At 39.5% G+C, this 18222-nt stretch overlaps 1 long non-coding RNA gene across 1 annotated transcript; it reads right to left on the reverse strand.

The window, feature by feature from the left end:
- Positions 1-802: 802 nt before the first annotated feature.
- LOC141541456 (uncharacterized) lies at positions 803-15887 on the reverse strand. Its single transcript, XR_012481810.1, has 3 exons — positions 15720-15887; positions 1581-1716; positions 803-934 (listed from the first exon to the last, which is right to left on the reverse strand). It is a non-coding gene; the product is annotated as an uncharacterized LOC141541456 (long non-coding RNA).
- Positions 15888-18222: the final 2335 nt, after the last annotated feature.

An 18222-nucleotide genomic window follows, 5' to 3' on the forward strand; every position in this document is an offset into this window, starting at 1 on the left:
CTCCCAAACTTCATCTTGGCAAGTGGTTTGTCATCGCATAAATAATGATAACTATGCTTTAATATGGTAAACAAATATGGTTAAAATAAAAATGATAATATGGTACTTTCAAAATCCCAGTTCTGCCCCTTATTACCTTTGTTGCTTTTGTTCTTGTTCAGTCATGTCAGAGTTTGCTTGACCCCAATTAGAGTTTCTTGGAAAAGATACTGGAAATTGCCATTTCCTGCTCTCATTTTACAGATGAGGAAACTGAGGTAAACAGGACTAACTGATTTGCCCAAGGTCACATAATGATTATTTGAAGTCAAACTTGAACTTGGGTATTCCTGATTCTATTCTTTGCACTAAAGTAACTAAAGTGACAGTTGTTTTATTTCTCTTTTCTCTTTATTTTTCTATTTCTTCCTCTCTTAAAAATAAAAAAAAAGCTCAGAAACTGACTTGTTGCAGGATTATTCTTTTTTTTTTATAATATTATCCCTTGTATTCATTTTTCCAAATTATTCCCTCCCCCCGATGACAGGTAATCCCATACATTTTACATGTGTTACAATATAACCTAGATACAATATATGTGTGTAAATACCATTTTCTTGTTGCACATTAAGTATTAGCTTCCGAAGGTATAAGTAACCTGGGTAGATAGACAGCAGTGCTAACAATCCACATTCACTTCCCAGTGTTCCTTCTCTGGGTGTAGTTATTTCTGTCCATCATTGCTTAACTGGAAGTGAGTTGGATCTTCTTTATGTTGAAGATATCCACTTCCATCAGAATACCTCTTCATACAGCATTGAAGTGCACAGCGATCTTCTGGTTCTGTTCATTTCACTCAGCATCAGTTGATGTAAGTCTCTCCAGGCCTCTCTGTATTCCTCCATTGCAGGATTATTCTTACTGGTGATTCTTTGCAAAAGGTTCAAAAGGGAAACTAAGGCAGAGAGAAACATTTTTCTCCAGCTCATTTTACAGAAACTGAGGCAACAGGATAAAATGATTTGTCAAGGGTCACATAACTAGTAAGAGTCTGGAGCTAGATTTGAGTTCAGGAAGATGAATCTTCCTTGACTCCAGGCCCATCACTCTTATCCACTGTACTATCTGTGATCTCAAAAGCAAGTCATCCTCTACCTCCTCCATGAGCCTCAGTTTTCTCATCTGTGAAATAAGGGGGTTGGATTAGAGGACTAGATGTCTCTGAGGTGTCTTCGAGCTCTAAGTTTATTATACTATAAGTCACCTCATCTATTTTGGCCTGTTTCCCATTTTCTCATTTTTTTAGGTGGTCTCTGAGGTCCCTTTAAGCTATATGAGTCTAAGTTCAGCAACCAGTTTCCCTATTTGTAAGATAAGAGCATTAGACTAGAGGGCTCTAGGGATCTATTCCAGCTCTGAATCCAAGATAATGTTGAATTTCCAAGCTGGGCTTAGATTCATGTTGCCTTTGTTGAGGCAACAGAGTATATATTTCTTGGCTCTGCCCTTTATGGCTATATGACTGCTCAATACTTCATCCCTCTGAAACATAGCTCTTTAACCCCCCCCCCATAATGGGATACTAAACCCACTCTACCTACCTTCTTTTGGACAAGGTGTTTCAGTTATCAATGAGGCACTGATAGTATATGGGAACTTGGGTCCAAATTCCAATTCTGCCATTGATGACCTGTATAACTTTGAGGACTTCATGGTTCTGGGTTTCATCTTCCTTATCTGTAAAATAAAGGTGGTAGACTAGGTTATTCTAACATAGATTGTTTCTTTTTTTAAATTTCCATCCTGACTGTGCCCAAAGGGCTATCAAACTGTGCATACTTTTTGATCCAGCAGTGTTTCTACTGGGCTTATATCCCAAAGAGATCATAAAAGAGGGAAAGGTGCCACATGTGCAAAAATGTTTGTGGCAGTCTTTTTTGTCGAGGCAAGGAACTGGAAACTGAATGGATGCCCATCAATTGGAGAATGGCTGAATAAGTTATGGTATATAAATGCTATGGAATACACTAATGTTCTGTAAGAAATGACCAGCAGGATGAATACAGAGAGGCTTGGAGAGACTTACATGACCTGACACTAAGTGAAATGAGCAGAACCAGGAAATCATCTTACACAGCAGCAGCAATATTCTAGTATGATCAATTCTGATGGACGTGGCTCTTTTCAAAAGCAAAGTGATTCAGGACAGTTCCAATGGTCTTGTGATGAAGAAAGCCATCTGCACCCAGAAAGAGGACTGTGGGAATGGAGGGTGGATCACAGCAATGGTATTTTCAGTCTTTTTGTTGTTTGCTAGCATTTTATTTTCTTTCTCATTTTTTTTTCTTTTTTGATCTGATTTTTCTTGTGCAGCAAGATATTTGTGGGAATATTTATAGAAGAATTGCACATGTTTAACATATTGGATCACTTGCCATCTAAGGGAGGGGGTGGAAGGAAGGGGGGGGAATTTGGAACACAAGGTTTTGCTGGTGTCAATGTTGAAAATTATCCATGCATATATTTTGAAAATAAAAAGCTTTAATTTAAAAAAAAAAAGCAACTTGAGACATAAAAATAAATAAATAAATAGATTTCCCAACCTGAATCTTGACCTAATATGGTATGACGTATTAGATTGACAGTTGGTCTGGACAGAATTGCCACTTATTGGAATGAATGATAACTGCTGGAAGAGTCTTCTTGACTCCAGGCTCAGCTTTCTGTGTACTGGAGTCAAGAAGACTCTTCCAGCAGTTACCATTCATTCCAATAAGTGGCAACTCTGTCCAGACCAACTGTCAATCTAATACCTACCTGTCCTATTTGGAAGATAGGAAGCATGAATAAGTACTTGTTGGCCAACTTTGATCTGCTTTTCTTTGTCTCTGTCTCTCCCCTCCTCCAGCATTTAGGATTACAGAATGTTAAAGATGCAAGAGACCTCAGAGATGATCAAATCCAACCTCATTTGAAAGAGGTCCAAACTGAGGTCTAGAGAGGTTCCCAAGATCACACAGCCTTTACTCTTGTTTGATGCTTTCCTTTCCATGTGACTTATTTCCTCCATAAGATGACAAAATCCTTAAGTTCCCATCCTTGAGGTATTATATTACACTTGTGACTTATACTTCATGTTACTTACATTTGACGTTATTAGCACAGTGTTGGGTATGTCTTAGAGAAGAAAGAGTGCTAGATGTGTAATTACCCCAACCTTGGATATAGAACCAGCTCTATTCATTAGCTCTAGGATTATGGGAAAATCCTATTATCTTTAGGTCTTAACTCGGTCAGTAGACATTGGCTTGGGTCCCAGATCTGCCACTTTCTAATTGTATGGCTTTGTAGATTACTCCGTCTCTCCTAGCCTCAGAGTCTTTATCAGTAAAATGAGTTAATGACCACATGCATTGATCTTATAGGTTAGTAGTCAGAAAACCATAAGATGCTAAAGACAAGATGCTTTTGTAAATAAAATGCTATAGAAAAATAAAGTGAATGATTATTCAATAAATAGTTATGGGTTGAAATATTGTAGTGGAGAGAGAGGGTCTCAAAATCAGGAAAATGTGGGTTCAAATCCTGATATATATTGGCTGTGTGGACCCTGTGTTGATAAACACAGTGGCTCAGGCAACTCTCTAAACTGGTGGAGGGGTTTTCCTTGCTGTGAGTCTCTATACCAATAAAACAAAAGTCTGATGGGTACTTATTGGGTAGATGGTTGGGATCTTTATTGATGAGAGAATAACCACATCAAAAAGACAATGAATCCATTGAAATACTGATGGTGTCACAAGAAGATTATGTGATGATCAAATGGATGGACTTGGAACTTTTCAACAATGATTCAAGGCAATTCCAATAGACTTGGGATGAAAAATGCCCATCACATCCAGAGAGAGAGCTATGGGGACTCAATGTGGATCAAAGCAGAGTATTTTCACCTTTTTATTGTTGTTGTCTGTTTGCTTGTTTTTTTCCCTTTCTAGTGGTTTTTCCCTTTTGATCTGATTTTTCTTATGCAGCATGATAAATATGAAAATATGTTTAGAAGAATTGCACATGTGTAACCTATATGGGATAGTTTGCTTGCTGTTTTGAGGAGGGGAAAGGGAGAAGAGAGGGAGAAAAATTTGAAACACATGATTTTGCAAAGGTAAATGTTGGAAATTATCTTTGTGTGTATTTGGAAAAATAAAATATTATTTTAAAACACAGAAATACTGATGGTATCATTCTTTGAAAAATGTAATCCTAGCTTATATTTTTATATCACTTTCATTTCCCTACATATGTTCTTCAACACTCCCCAACCCAGAGAAGAATCTCTTCTAACAAAAGAATAAAGGGGGAGGAGGAGGCAGGTCAGTAAAGCTAACACATGAATTGAGTCAGATTTAGACAGCATTGCACATCCACAGTTGTACCTCTCCAAAGAATGAAGGGGAAAGGGGTCACCAGATTTACCCACCCAGTATACTGATCTTCTGATGTTTTTGCCTCACAAAGCCACAACAGCTGAACAAAGACAACGTTTGCCTCTCCCTCCTACCCCCCAGAATCCCGAGCTAGATTCCTGCCTTTGTCTACCTAGCATCACATCTCTTTAGAGCATTTATGCATTTCAGGAGGAACGGCAAGGAAATGTCCCACTAATAACTAACACATTGTCCTACAGGGGTATTTCTAATTGTCTCTATGTGCTGAGAATGTGGATGCACTCAGCCCCCATCACTCAGCCCTGCCCCCATCCCAGCCACCTCTTTTTCATCTGTCTTTTCCCAGATCATATTTATTACACATACATAAGTCAAGGAGAGTTGAATCTCTCCCGCTGGGGACAGAAGCTGGAGAAGTCTTTTCTCATAACAAGCCCCAGAAATTGGAATTGTTTTCTGATGAGCAAACTGCAAATTGTATCAGAGATTAGCTAGTGGGGTAAGAGGGAGAGGGAGGGGGAGAGATCCTTAATAGCCTAAAGCAACCAGATCCATCTTCCAAGCTGCATTAGGAAAAAGGAGTCACGGTATTAGATATTTGCTCGGTGGTCTAGTATTTTCTGCCTGCATGGGAAGAGGATTGTGGGATTAAAAGATGGGGCAGGAATAGGATTTGATCCCCCTTCCTCCCCTCCAAAAATTTTTTAATTAAACATATGTACTTTAAAGAAAATCAAAATATCTTAGGAGCACCAAATAAAAGTAATAAGACCTTGCTAGCTACAGCTGTGGGCACTGGTGCAAAACCAGTTCTCTCTCTGTCAAGCCTCCCCTGGGAGGATGCATTTGTTTTAAAAGCACCCTCTCAAAAAAAAAAAAAAAAAAAAGCATCCTCTCCTCTTCCTGCCTCTATTCCAGGAGCCTACTATTAAACCCACTCAGCTTGCCCCCAGTACATACTCTTTTCTGGGACAAAAACCATGGCTTTTAAACATTTGATCCTGACAGGACTTGGCTGACCCTCCTGAGCTACATTTTGAATTGGAATAGAGCCGAAAAATGCTATTCAGATCCCAACTCTTCCACTTACTACATCTGTGACTTTGGGCAAAAATCATTTAACCTTTCTTGCCTCAGTTTTTTCATCTGTAAAATGAGGGAGTCTGGACTCGATCTCTGGGGTTTCTTCAAGATTTAAATGGAGGGTTTTGTTACTTTAAGGTCTTCTTGAACCCCAATGAGGAAGAGGTCTAGTGAGCGGGACCTCTAACTAATGAAGCTGGTTCTCTCTTCCAGGAGCTCTGGACCATTGTGGATGGAATGTGAAGAACCCTGCCTCCGAGGGAAAAATATGGGGGTGAGAAAATGTGAACAATCCAGAAATCACAGCCAAGCACTTTGGGGCTATAAATACATCACAATTCCACAAGTAACTATAGAGAACACCCACTTCATGGCCATGTACAAGTCAATGCCTCCTTCTCAGGAGCACAGGTGAACAAGGACCTGGATTTTCATTCCATACTAAGATGCTAGAGCTTCAGATTCATAGGGGACAGAAACTCAGAGAAACAGAAAGAAAGTGGAGCAGAGAAAGCTGGGGAGGAAAAGAGAGACAGAGCTAGAGAGAGGGAGTAGCTCTGGAGGGAGACAGATACAGACAGAGACACAAAGAGACAAGACAGACAGACACTCAGAGACAGAGACAGAGCTGGTGAAAGAGATAAACACAGAGATAGAGAGAGAGAGACAGGGGTAGCTTGGGAGAGAGACAGATACCGATGGGCAGTGAGACAGAGATACAGGCAGAGACTGAAACAGACAGAGACAGAGCTGGAGGGAGAGAGGAAGACAGAGATAGAGAAACAGAGGCAGAGATAGCTTGGGAGGCAGAGAAAAAGATACAGAGAGACTGAGAGACAGAGACACAGAAAGCACGAGGATACAGAGACACAGAGACAGAAACAGTATTGGTGGAGAGAGACAGACATAGAGCTAGATAGACAGAAACAGAGATAGCTTGGGAGAGAGACTGATACAGAGATATAGACAAAGAGACTGAGAGAGACAGACAGAAAGAAAGACTGAGGGAGTCATAGAGACCATGAAGGAGACAGAGACAGAGTTGGGAGAGACAGACAGAGATAGACAGATAGAAACAGAGATAGCTTGAGAGGGAGACAGATACAGAAATATAGACAGAGAGACTGAGAGAGCCAGACACAGAAACAAAGCTGGGGAAAGAGACAGACACATGGAAATAAATAGTATCTTACCCACAACCCCTAAATAATGAGACAAGACTAAAAAAAAACGAACAAAGGTCAATAAGGAACAGAATGTACTTTGATTGTGTCCCTTCCAGATCTGCTAATGGTTCCTCCACCATTGCATTTGATTTCTTTCTTTTGTTTCATCTTCTTTCTATGACTGTATCCCTCTTTACCCAAGGATTTGGAGGCAGTTGAGATGAGAAAGAGAAAGATGGGAGAAGGAGAACAGAGAGTGGGAGTGAGAGAGAGGATAAGAGGAAGATAGCATGACAGAGTGAATAGAGAGCTGCCTAGGGATGAGGAAAAACTGAGTTCGAGTTCTGCCTCTGACTCACATTAACCATATGTTCTTGGAGAAGTCATTCATCTTCTCACTCTCTAAGAATTTAAGTTACAGAGAAGTCAATAAATATATACTACATAAACTAGGATACAAAGAATTGCAAAAACACAGTATCTGTCCTCAAGGAACTCGCAGTCTGGTAGAGGTGATGACCAGCCAACAAGATATACATGAGATAAACTGGAGATAATTCAGAGGAAAGACACCAATCTTAATACCCACCAAAGGATGCAAAAAGACTTCTTAGAAGAAGAGCACCTTGAGGTGAAGACTTGAAAGAAGCCAGGGAAACCAGGAGGCAGAGCTGGGGAGAGAACACTCCAAATATGGTGGGGGAAGGAGCCAGAGAGAAATGGAATATCTCGTGTGAAGAGCAGCAAGAAACCCAATGTCTCTAAATTATCTTGTATGTGGAAGGGAGTAAGGTATCAGAAGAAGGAAAAGGAAGAAAGAGACCGGGCTATGAAGGGCTTTAAAAGATAAACAGATGATTTTATAGGGAACTACTGGAATGGGGGTGTATATGATATGATGATGCTTTAGAAAGATCAATTTGACAACTGAATGGAGGATGGACTGGAGAAGGAAGGGACTTGAGAAAAAGTGATCAAACAGCAGGTTCTTGTAGAAGTCAGATGTGAGGGGATAGGGGCTTGTACCATGGGGTGACAGTGTCAAAGAAGCAAAGAGGGGCAGAGATAGGAGGTATTACAGAGATAAAATCAAGAAAACTTGGCAGAATAATTTGCTATGGGAAAGCGGTAGTTACAGAAAATGAAAAATCAAGGTGACCTGAGTACCTGGGAAGATAATGGCATCCTGGAGAAAATGGGGATAGTAAAGTTAGAAAGAGTGAAGAGCTTGGGGTGGGAAAGATAACAAGGTGAGTTTTGGACATGAGTTTAAAATATCCATGGTATATACGGTCTGAGATATACAACAAGCAATTGGAGATTTGGAAATGGAGGTCAGGGCTGGAGAAGAGGCTTTCCTGTGAAAGTAGAGGGAGTTTTACCTCTTATACCAATGAAATCACAAATCTACTCCCTTTCCCAACATTATCAATCTAGCTATTCATCCATCTATTCCTCCATCCATCCATCCATCCATCCATCCATCTTTCTTTCTCTTTTGCCATCTCTATCTCTTTATCTTTCTATTCATTCATCATCTAGCTCTATCTCTTTATGTAGCTCTATCTCCTTATCTATATATATTTCTATTGAGCATGCACTATGTAAACCCATACACATATATGTAGCAGTATAATTATAGCTCTGCTGATTTTACTCTGTGTTCCATTGTATAGGTTTATCAATCAATGAACATTTATGAAGCTTGCTTCTAGGCACTGTGCTATAATCACTGGAATTGCAAAGACCAAAGTAAATCATCCTTCTCCCTCAAGGACTAGCATCCTCACTGGGAGATCCTTCCATACTGCATGTTCCATATTTATCATTCTAATACCAGAATGCTCCACTATAAAATATGAAGAATCTATAATTTTATCAGCATAGGGGCCTCTTTTTGTCAATGAGACCAGCCAGGTGGCACAGGAGGGTTGGAATCAGGAAGACCTGAATTGAAATCTAACTTCAGACATTTGCTGTGTGACTTGGCAAGTCATTTAACCTCTGCCTCAGTTTTCTTAAATGCAAAATGGGGATCATAACAGCATCTACCTCCCAGGGTTGTTGATCCCAGGAATCCAATGAGATAATATATGTAAAGTGCTTAGCTCAGTGTCTGGCACATAGTAGGTGCTATATAAATCTTAGCTGCTACTGTTATTGTTGTTATTATTTATTCCAACCTCTTCTACCAAGTTCTGAGTAGGTCACTCTAAGAGCATTTTCCTGAGGCTGAGAGAGGTTGCAGGGTTTGATCCTATCTTCTCTGCAAGCCCAATATTCTATCTATTCATCACACCAAGACTGCCTCTTTTCCATTAACAGATCACAATTTATTCAGCATTCTTCGGTCATTGAATCGGTTGCTTTCAATTGTTCGTTATTGCAAACTAAACAGCTGTGGCTCTTGTTGTACAGATGGGGAAACTTTCCCTCCCCCCTCCTTGTAATATTTTTAGGTTAGGGTCACAGTAGCAAAATCATCAAGTAAAAAAAGCTGATCATTTTTATGACTTACGGCATATTGCTGTGCTATGTTCCAAGAAATTGACCCTGATATGCAGTTTCACCCGCAGTGGATCAGTGAGCCTGATTGTTTGTGTGATTCTTAAGTGGTTTTTCAAAGGACATTAGGTGCCTTAAACCCTTTTCCTTTCAGGAAACCTTATGCTTACATCACATGCTTACAGTCTCCCAAGAATGGCCTCTTCCAAACACAATCCTGCTTTCACACTGCATCAAAATCTGCACAGAGTTTATGTGGCGTACAGATGGCAGTGTGGTACTCAGTGTGATCACAAACCAACAAAGCAGAATTGAGTGACAATGTGGGCAAATACAGTCTGCCCTGTGCCAACATGGAAGGCCTAAAGAGGAGTTCCTTTCTGACAGAGAGAAGAATATTGGTATTATGTATAGTTTACAGAATGAATACACACAGCGTTTCCACCCAAACCAGCCAGCGAATGGCATAGAAACCTATCCACACTGCTGGCAAAGTGCATAGAGCACTGGGCTTAAAATCAGGAAGACTCATCTTGAGTTCAAATCCAGCCTCAGAGATTTCCTGTCTGATTGGGGGCAAATCACTTAATCCTTTTTGCCTCAGTTCCTCATCTATAAAATTAACTGGAGAAGGAAATGTCAAAGTTTTCCAGTATCTTTAAAAGAAAACCCCAAATGGGGTCACAGAGTTGCAAACAACTGAGCTACAACAAGGATCCATTTGTCATCCACTTGAGGGACTCCTAGAATGGAAACCCCCTCCACCAATGCAGATTGGCAATTCAACCTGTTGGTAACTTAAAGAGTCTTCATGAAGTGCCTGGTATTAACTACCAGAATTAACTGATGTATTGAGTAGTTTGCTAAGTTGCTTCTCTCCCCCCTACCTCCCACTTTCTTTATTCTATAGGGAATGATTTGTTGGGCTGAGGAAGGGGGAAAGACATATTGACAAATTGTGTTATTATAAAAACAAAAGATATCAATAATTTGTTTTCCTCAATAATGTTTTATTTTTCCAAATACAGATAAAGATAGTTTCCAAGATTCATTTTTGTAAGATTTTGTGTCCTGAATTTTTCTCCTTCCCTCCTTTACCTCTACTTTCTCCAAGACAGCAAGCAATCTGATACAGGTTAAATGTGTACAAGGATATCAATATTTTAAAAGGGATCAAGGCTCTACAAGGAGTCCTGTTTAAAATCTACACTATACCTAAGAGGAATATAATGGAGATTCCAATCAAGGACCTTCTAGAAACTAGGAAGTAGCTCTTTGCCACATGTACTTCCTGAACTTGAATCCTGATCTCTGTACATACTGATGGGAGAGTTTGGCAGAGGTATTTTGTACCAACTTTACTATTATCTTGTATCTCAAAACTAAGTCTGATAGATTAATTGATATCAATCTATAATTAAGGAGAGAAACAAAGTCAGGGAGAAAGATTCAGTTCCTCAGAATTAACATTAGAGTCCTGAGGACACCATAGAATCTGCATTTTGACCATTGGACCCAACCTGCTACTATGAGCTTGAAGCGGGACAATAGATCCGGGCTACAATAAGGCCACAGCTATGAAACTGGAAGAGACTTCAGAGACCCCTTTCCCCACTTTAAATTAGAAAGATGGAGGCCCAGAGAGGTTACACAACTGGGTCCCTGACATCAAACTTAGCTCTTTCCATTGCCACATAATGTCTCTCAATGGAATATATAACATTACTATTATTCACAGGAAATTCACCTGTGGACAGCAAAGCATAATATGGCATGAAGTCTGGCAGGGAAGGGGAGGAAATGACTTTGGAGTCATTTTATATTTCAGATGACAAGGAAGCCCTGAGCTGATCATTCTATGACTTTTGAATTTGGCTTCCCTGTGTGAAAGACAAGCTAAGATTATATATCCAAAGTTAGGGGACTTAGGGGAAGCCAGAATCAAATCAGTAAAGGAGGCACCTTGGTCTTGAGTCCGCCAGCCTCTATCATTCAGACTTCTTTCAAGAAAAGGTTATATGGGGATAGTCCTGGCCCCCAGGAGGACCTCAAATGTGGTCTTAGACACAATTTAATTACTAGCTCTGTGATTCTGGACAAGTCACTTAACCAAGTGCAGAAGGAAGGAAAGAAGGAAGGAAGGAAGGAAGGAAGGAAGGAAGGAAGGAAGGAAGGAAGGAAGGAAGGGAAAAAAAGATTATATGATGTGAAATTTATAGCTAAAATGATTTTCCTTTCCTTGTGGCATTTTCAATTTAAAGTTTGTAAGTCACAGTAAGAATTTCTTACTATTAGAATCCTAGAAAAGGATGTTGTTTAGGAGAGACTCCTAATGGGGCATTGACCCATCTTAGAGAGATTAGGCCCTAAAGTCTTAAGTCTAAGTGACAGAAAGCCTTAGTCTCTTGTTAAAGAATTTTAAGCATTACTCAGAAATGTGGAGAAGGTGAATATGTTTGTGGAGAGGGATTGCATTACAAGAGGGGATCTTTCTCTGGTTCCAGCAAATCAGATCTTGTTAAGCACCTTTCTATTTTACTTATGGGAAAAGCCAACTCTTGGGGCACAAGGAATGATTGCTAGGAGAGAGGAACTATCTCAGAGAATAATGTCTACAAAAGAATAAATTTTGCCCTAAGCTAAATTTTTCCAAATCATGCCCCAAACTTGTCCCCAGTCACCCCTCAAAAAAGTAGAAGGGAGTTGACAATGCACTCACCAGTAGATAAACTTTTAATACATATGCTTTTATGAAAATAGAAGGGAAAACTTTTAAAAATAAAAATGAATGTTCCATGATTAACAACTAAGCCTTGGAGATAAAAAAAAAATTCCTTTTATCACAGAAATAGAAAAGTCTAGGAGCTATAGAATATAATATATTATCAGATATGGTAGATGAATTTAATTTTACTGAAAATTTCTCTCTCTCTCTCTCTCTCTCTCTCTCTCTCTCTCTCTCTCTCTCTCTCTCTCTCTCTCTCTCTCTCTCTCTCTCTCTCTCTCTCTTCCCCCTCCCACCATCTGATAATAATAGTATTAACACTTACTAGCTCTGTGATCCAACACAAGTCCAGGACAAATAATAACACATTTATACATGCCTGGAACCACATGTGCTAAATACTTTATAATCATTATGATCCTTGATCCTATGAGGTACTATTATTATCCCCAATTTACAGATGAGGAAAGTAAAACAAAGGGAGGTTAAGTAATTGTCCACAGTGACTAGCTAATAAGTGTCAGAGATTAATTTTGAATTCAGGACTTCTTGACTCCAGGCCCAAGCTCTTTAGCCACTGTATCCCTTATTTGTCCCATCTCTCTCTCTCTCTCTCTTTTTAAATTTCTCTCTCTTTAAAAAAAAAAAAGTTGTTATAAAAGATGGCTTGCTATTCCCCAAATAAAAATGGTCAAAGGATATATTGAACAGACAATTTTCAAAAGAAGAAATCAAAGCTAACAATAGTCACATTTTAAAAAATGTTCTAAATCACTATTGATGAAAAAAATATAAATTAAAACAACTCTGAGGTTCTACTTCATATTTATTAAATTGTCTAACATGATAGAAGAGGAAAATGATAAATGATGGAAGGAATGAAGCAAAATAGATACATTAATTCATTGACAATGGAGTAGTGAACTGGTCTAGCCAATCTAGAGAACAATTTGGAACTCTGCCCAAAGGGCTATAAAACTTTGCCTACCCTTTGATCCAGCAATAATACCATACCCTTTGACCCAGCATTAATATGTTGTTGTTGTGACGTTACTGACTCTCCATGACCCCGTTTGGGGTTTTCTTGGCCAACATACTGGGGCAGTTGGTCATTTCCTTCTTCAGATCATTTTACAGATGAAGAAATTGAGATAAATGGGATTATGTGACTTGCTCAGAGTCACACAGCTAGGAAGTATCTGAGAACAGATTTGAACTCAGAAAGATGTCTCCCTGATTCCAAACCCAAAGTTTTATTCCCTGCACCACCTATATAAAAACATAAAATCACACTATTACAGCACCAGAAGAAATGATGACTATGAAGAATTCAAAGAAGTATAAAAAGACTTTTATGAACAGATACAAAGAGAAGCAGCTAGAATTAGGAAAACAATTTACACAATGATGACAAAGTGGATATAAAGAACAAAAAAGTTAAAAAAAAAATAGTTTGAGAAGAAAAGAAAAAAGAAAAAAACTGCTCTCCTTTCTTTATCAAGCTTGGGAATTTTGGGTCTAGAATGTTGCATATACTGTCTAGACTTAATCTGGTGATTACTTTAGCTGACATGCTTTCCCTCCTCTCTTTTTTATTCTTTGGCTACAAGGAATGGTTCTCTGCTGAAAGAGAGGAATGGGGAAGAGGGAGAGAAAGACATATTTGAAGAGACCTGGACTTGGAATCAGGAAGAATGAGTTCAAATTCTGTGATCCTGGATCCTGAATAAGCCACTTCACCTTTCTATCTCTCGGGTTCTTCATCTGTAAAATGAGAATTGAACTAGCTGGCCTCTAAGATCCTTTCCAGCTCTAATGCAATGATGATAGAAAAACAAAAGATCTTGAAAAGAGAGCTCACTAACTCTGAGGCTTCCAGGCTCCCTCTGCTTCCTGCTTGCCCCCCTAACCAGAGAAAGTAGTTTTTTCCACTCTTGCATGCTTGCCTAAGCTCAGGATTGTGTAGGTCAAGGAATGTATGTAGCCTCGTGGACCTCAAATAAGGGAAAGCTCACACACTCACACCACACACACACACACACACACACACACACACACACACACACACACACACACACACACACAGCTGTCATCAAGGTCCAGAAATTTAATCCTAAAGCTTTCTTCTTCTGCTTGAGTGGCTGAACACTCTGACTGGATTTATTTTAATTGCCCCACCCGGTGCTTTGGAATGCTGTTTTCTACTGAGCTCTGACCTCATGCCCCAAGACTTGAGGGCTTATTAAGCAATCCTCACCCCCACAACACCCACATCTGGGCTAGGGAATGGAGGCCCACTGGTTTGCTTCTGCAGAGCTCATTTCAGAAGCTCCCCCTGGTTTTCATGCCAGTTCTGACTGCCTCTTTAACTCCCCTTGAAGCGACTGCTCAGTTCAACTAGTTAGAGTGAGCTGTTAAGGACATTAAGACTTTGATTTGAACTTTTTCTGGGCCACTTAGCATGATTATGTTGAAGGTACAGGGAGATATAGGAGGGGAAAAAAAAGACTCAGAGGAGCACAAATTTACAGCTGGAAGAAACTGGTCATCAAGTCCAATATCCTCATTTTATAGATGAGGAAACTGAGCCAAAGTGAAGGAAAATGAGTTTCTCAGCATCAAACAGAGAATTTGAACTTGGGTCCTCTGACTCTTAAAGACAGTGTTCTTTCCATCTCACTCTCCACTAGACTGAGCAACAGGAAGGCTGACTTTAGATCCCAGCTGAGTTACTTCCTACCTGTGTGACCTTCTCCATGGCAAACTACCTCTCGGAGCCTCATTTTCCACAACTGTAAAATGGGGGAAGATAATAGTTATCCTCCCTTACCTAACTCATAGACTTATTGTGGGGGGAAAAAAAAAAGATGTAGAGCATTTTGTAGCTTGGAAAGGACTCAACATGTTTCCATGTTCTTTAGTGGTCACCCTGTGGTCTGGGGACCTGGGCAATTGATTACAGAGAAGGTTGTGAGGCTAAATAAGGTCAACACTTCTGGCAAAAGGTTCCCAAATTCACACCTGACTGATGATAGTGGATCACAAAGATGATAATCTTCATATGTGGAACCAGAGCATATCAAAGCCAAGAGGAACCTTAGATAAGATAAGTGGGTCCCCATAAAGGACAAAGGGATTGTTCCAGTGCATAGATGTGGCTCATGATTGCCACGGATGGATATGTCTTAAATCTGTACTACTCTTCTGCCAGGGAGGAGGGGATTCCCCATCTTAAAGGGAACAAGATTGTGGCTAAATCATTGTTCTTTCTCTTGTCTATTTCCAATCGGGATAGAATTACATCAATCTTTCCCCTAAAATATTATCGGTCTTAGGATACAGGTCTAGTTTAGAAGAAAAACTGCTCCCCTGGTAAGATCCACTCCTATTATGGGCTTGTTTATTCTTTCATTCTGGTACTCTCTCCATTATATTATAATTTCTCATCATTGAAGAGATACACTTAGCTCTTAAAGGAGGAAGGTAATATCAGATTGCTTACAGTTTCAGGGAAAAGGGAGGGGAAAGAGACAGGGATAGAATTTGGAATTTAAAACTTTAAAAAATTATATATTCATTTTTACCTGTAATTGGAGGAAAATTTTTTTAAAAATTAAAAAGATAAAATAACCTTGAGTTTACACTTGTTAACTTAGTTCCATCTCACCAAATCCTGGACACACACACACACACACACACACACACACACACACACACACACACACACACACAAAACTGCTGCAGACATCAAACAGCCAATAAATATATTTATCCAAACAAAGAGACTTTGGAGAAATTGTAGAGATTAGAACATACCTCCATATGAGAGAATGAGCTCTTTAACTGGGAGTAAGATAGGATTTTAACAAGGGAAGATCCTCTCTCACCCATGAAAGTCTATTCTAGCCGTCTTTAGAGAGAAACGTTGAAAAGTTAACTTCTTCTATATGCCTGTTGCCTCTCCATACATCTCTCCAGGGAGTCTCTGGAATTACTCATTCTTACATCACGATCAGCATTTTCTCTACCATTCCAGAGTCATATCTCCATCCACACATGCAGACACAAGCAACATATCCGAGACTTGGATGAAAGCTCAGTTAAATTCGGGAACACAGAATGTCAGAGCTAGATCCAGCAATCCGGGAATGTCAGTGCTAGGAGAGACCGAAGTCTCTTAAGATCAGTGGTGTCAAACTCCAATAGAAATGCGCACCATTAAGCTGTAATGTAACCCTGTAGGTCACATATTGACTTAGTTTTAAAACTTAATATTATATTTTTATTCATTTGGTTAAATCTTTCCTGATTATATTTTAATTTGGTTCTCACTTCACTTAAGAGTGTTATAGATCATGGGCATTTCTGCCTCGGGGATTTTTAAATCCAAATTTCTCTTTTTTTTTTTACAAAACAGGACAATGAAACTCTGAGCAAGGGAGGGACTTATCCAAGGTCACCTGTTAGTTAGAGGTGGGTCTAGGATTGAAACTCAGGTCTTCGAGCCCCCAGTCTTTCCACTATACCACATAGTCTAGCACAAGGCTATATTAGTCAGTACTTATAAGAGTTGTTGGTTGAGTTTATAATGCTGTGGATTCTCTCAGGGCTTATTCTGACTACCTGAGTCTCATATCCGGGCTGAGGAATGATCTATGACTAATGTGTTTCATTCAGTGTCTGAAAGAGAAACCCCAATTTAAGAGAACCACTTCCAGGAACAAAGATTGGCAGTACAGGGGTGGAGGAGGAAATTCCCAGGTCATTGCCTAAAATCCTTTTGCCCTAATACTAATAGCCAATTTACACTTTCTTTTGGAATTCCAAAGCACTGTTATTTACATTAAATCACGTGATTCCCATAAAGACCTGGTGGGCTTCAGTAGTATTTTCCTGATTTGATAGATGAGGAAAGTTTCCTCATAAGATCCCCAATCGTTCTAATCTAACCTTGACTTCCTCATCAATGAAGGGTAAATACTGTCCCTTGCATGAAAGATCAGTGAAAACAAAAGGGTGAGTAAAATTGATCTTGACAATGTAAACAGACTGGTAACTAAGAATCCTAGCAGCTGGGGCCAATCCTGGCCCCTGGCAGGGCAGCAGCAGTGGAAACACAAAGAACAGCTGATGCTGGTTAGAGCTGGTTAGAGTTGGACTAGAAGATGAGACCCAGCTGACCCCAGAAGGTCTTAACTATGAGGGATTTATTTGGGAGAAAGGTGCCATGTCCATAGGATACTGGTAAGTAGAAGACCATGCAATGAAGTGTGGGGAATTCAAGAGCTGTTTGGAGGAAGTGCACATTTCCCCAGGAAGTGCTCCTCTCTCATGTTGATGTCACTGGACAAAAACCCATTTGACCCATGCTGGTTATGTCTCTGAGTGGAAGGAGAAGATTCTCATTTTGCTGAGAATTTCCTATTTCTGTGATATTGAGAGCTAACTGGTCCCAAGGTCACTGCCTCCTCTATGGGATGGTCAAACAGAGTTTTAGTCATAGAGTAATGACACATATACTGAGAATGACAAGATTCTCAGCCATAACCATTCTGTGGTCAGACAGGCCATGAGCTCTTATACCATGGCATGGTGGACAGACAAAGCAGAAATTATTCTGTACCTCCATTCAAGGGCAAGTAGAAAAAAAAAATGTTTTGTGGAGGAATTATTTACTACTACTATGATTTAATACTGCTACTGTTAAATACACTACCCCTCCCCCACTAAACCCCTACCACTAGTACTACCTACTCTGAAATTACTCAGATTTCACTGGGGTGGGGTGAGGTTTGCCTGTCAGCTGAGGGGAGGGAAAGTCTTTTTTTCTCTAGAGAGATTTATTTCTGTTTATAATATTTGAAATAAATATACAAAACCAAGAGTGGAAGCTTGCTTTAAACCTTTAGTTTTTAACAAGGCAGGACTAAATTGCATCCACAGATTTTAAAATTTTGATTTTTATTGTTTTTAAAACACTTACCCCTCCCAGCATATCTCTTCTATTCCCCTCCTAGACAGTCAGCCCTTATAATAAAGAACAAAAAAAGAAGAGGAAAAGTTCAGTAAAACTAATCAACAACATATCAACCATGTCTGATATCATATGCAGTGTTCCACACCCATAGGGGCCCCCCTTCCCACTTTTGCAAAGGAGAGGTGAATTCTCACTTCTAAGCAGATTTCGTTGTGAATTTATGCAGTATTCAAATATAGGACTTGTTTGCCAAAAAGATTGAAGAATTGATACAAAAAAAGCCTAGCTCTATGGCAGAAACTGTTTCCTTTTTAATACTAGATTTTAATCCTTTTGTTTTTA

The sequence above is a fragment of the Sminthopsis crassicaudata genome, chromosome 4 (assembly GCF_048593235.1).
Source record: "Sminthopsis crassicaudata isolate SCR6 chromosome 4, ASM4859323v1, whole genome shotgun sequence".
Classification (NCBI taxonomy): Eukaryota; Metazoa; Chordata; class Mammalia; order Dasyuromorphia; family Dasyuridae; genus Sminthopsis; species Sminthopsis crassicaudata.